Source organism: Tetranychus urticae, chromosome 1 (assembly GCF_039701765.1).
Source record: "Tetranychus urticae isolate SD_2017Ah chromosome 1, NJAU_TeUrti_SD_1.0, whole genome shotgun sequence".
In the NCBI taxonomy this organism is placed as follows: domain Eukaryota; kingdom Metazoa; phylum Arthropoda; class Arachnida; order Trombidiformes; family Tetranychidae; genus Tetranychus; species Tetranychus urticae.
In genome coordinates, this window is record NC_142958.1 from 22,241,259 (window position 1) to 22,244,296 (window position 3,038).

Below are 3,038 nucleotides of genomic sequence, written 5' to 3' on the forward strand. Positions count from 1 at the left end.
ATCTGTAGAATGAAAAAACACTATGAAAATGTCAAAGGAAATTAAATTCAATGAAATCTATCAAATCCATCTCCGAGATTCAACAAATTGATGATTAAAAGTTGGTTTTGGCAGAGAAACGTGAATCAATGAACAATATGATTATCGTCGATATGATTATTGAAGTACATTGAAGATTAAAATGGTATTTGTATTGTAAAACATCATGAGACTTGTTAACGATAATTAATCAGGTTTGTGTTGAAAACAAAAGAAGGGTATTTATAATCAAAAATCGTCACAAAATGCTCATTCACTAACAATTCTGTAAAACAAAAATGAAGTCTAGTCTCATTTACTTAGCTCTTGTACTTTGTTTTGGTCAAGTTTCGTTGCGAGTTTTGGTCGATTCTTTTCCTGACAAATCATCACAGATACACGCTGTTCTGGTTGGTGGCGGTGCAGGAGTGGCCACAGACTACAATGATCAGGCCAACATTTGCCATGCCTATCATGTTCTAATCAATCACGGTGTTCTTCCTGAAAATATCGTTCTCATGATATATGATGATGTTGCCTATGCTCCTGAAAATCCTTTTCCAGGTAAACTTTTCAACCAACCCAATGGTACTGATGTTTATGCTGGATGCATTAAAGACTATACTGGCAATGATGTCAATCCAGAAACTTTCATGAAGGTCTTGAAGGGCGACAAGGAACTTGCCAAGAAAGGGAAAAAAGTACTCACATCAGGACCCGATGATCACGTATTCATATACTTTTCTGACCATGGCAGTGTTGGAGCAATTTACTTTCAGCAGACGGCATTGACCTCCCAAGATCTCAATGAAACTTTGACTTATATGCATCAGAATAACATGTATGGTAAACTGACTTTTTACTTGGAAGCTTGTGAGTCTGGTTCAATGTTTGAAAACATTTTATCGCCAAACATCAACATTTATGCGATAACATCGGCTAATCCAGGGGAACCTGGTTGGGCCACCTATTGTGATGTTCCCGGTTTCCCATTCTGTTTGAGTGACGAGTTCTCGGCTGCTTGGATGCCAGACACTGAACATCATGATATAACCAAGGAGACACTTGAAACTCAATATGAACATGTTGTCAAAAAAGTGGCTTCCTCACACCCTCAGCAATATGGAGACAAAAGCTTGGCCAATCTGGTGATCAGTCAGTTTCAAGGAACTTCAAAGTCACAAAATTTACCAAAAGAGCCGATGGACTCCTTTGAACGCATAAATCAACGAGATGAGGCTTTGCACTATTGGAGACGAAGATTAGAGTCTGCATCCGAAAATGAGTACAATCAAGTTCGACTCAAGCTATCTTCTATTATTGCTGGTCGACGGTTCTATGATATGGCAATTAGACGTGTTATTGGACAACTTTGTATGGCAGGTTTTTGTACGAATGTCAACTCTGTTTTGAACACTCGATCAAGCCTTTTCAATCATAAAGCTTACTCAATGTTGGTCAAAAAGTTTGAATCAAGTTGCATAAATCTGGGTGTAAATACTTATGGTCTTCAATACATGTATGCCTTTGCCAATATCATTGAATCAAAAGACCACTTCAAAGAAGACGACTTACAGCTGATGATGAAAATATTGGAAGAGGCTTGCTCAATATTCATTGTAAATCACGCTTTTGATGCTATTGTTTAATTGCTTTTACTTTGATCAACGCAACAAGCAACGTAAACTATGGAAACCTTGCACTTCCATGCATAGCTCAAACAATTTATAAAAGATGTGTCTTTTAAGGAAAGTTTCCTAAGGGCTCAGAACATAAATCAATCTTTTCATGAAACAATTTATTTTTATGATTTTTTAATTCTCTCGAAATCTTTCAAAAATTAAAGATGAACTAGAAAAAGCATCAAAAATCAATGTTTCTAATATTATTATGGCAATGAAGATACAAAAAATGAGTGAAATAAAAAGGCTCATCGCAATGGGCACATACAACCAGACTAGACGCGTTTTTTGCCAAATTAAAACTATTATATCATAAATTGATAAGAGCAAACGACAGAAAACAAGCCTACAAAGTCTCTACTCTTAACCCGAAAACCCCCTTTTTATAATAATCTAATTTTGGTAGCTTTCAAACTTATCAAATGACCGTAAGACGACCAGTTCTATTGTTAGTTAGCCAGACCAATCATTGAAATCGATTCGGATGACTTGGACACTTCCTTTGTTAGATATGCCATTCGCTATTTTTTCTCGTTTTATTGAGTTTTTTGTTATTGATTCTTTGATTGTATCCTTTTTACTCTCATATCAATTGTTTATCAACCAAGTCAACAGTGGCCAACCTTTAATAGCTAACAGTATTATACAACAGTGTAATACTATTAAACTCATGGTAATCTTAGCATATTATGCTTAAACAGCGTTTTTAAGTAATAGTTAGTCACATGATAATTCAATAAATAGTTGAACAATCAATATAAATGCTCAAATTTATTGATAGCATCCAAACATTACGAGTAACTAGTAAAAAATTCCTAATGGTTTCAATATCAAGAGTTTATAATCTCAGACTATAGATGGCACAATCTAATGCACATGAAATGAAATTGAAAAGCAATTCATATCAACGCTGAAACACCTTGATGTTTAAATTTCCAGCAAAAGGATTCTTCTTCTTCATGATATTCAGAAATTTTACGAAATCATAATCAAAATAATCGACTCTTTTCGAGCATTGCTCACCAAAAAACTCAAGAATCGGAGGCATGATTAGTTACTCCCAAACCAAAAAATAGTGTCAAACTGTTTGTGATTGAATGCAAATCAATCAGTAAAGATGTTCCATGAGTTTCAACTTGAATGGCTCAACCATTAGTTGTTTATTCATCAGTGAAAAAGCAATGGATGCAAAAAACACTAACACACCACAAGAGTTTAAATATAGTTGAAAAGTTGATTTGGTTGCCAAGAAAAGAAGATGAAACTCATGGAACCCAATGAAATGGCGAAAATTGAGTCGCACAAAATTCTCGCATCTTTTCCCTTTCCATTCAAGCT

General features: G+C 34.9%; 1 pseudogene across 1 annotated transcript; it reads left to right on the plus strand.

The window, feature by feature from the left end:
• The first annotated feature begins 305 nt into the window (after window positions 1-305).
• On the plus strand, window positions 306-1,888 carry LOC107362741 (legumain pseudogene; annotated as a pseudogene). The gene has a single exon (XR_016201092.1). The product of XR_016201092.1 is annotated as a legumain pseudogene (transcript).
• The last annotated feature ends 1,150 nt before the right edge of the window (window positions 1,889-3,038 follow it).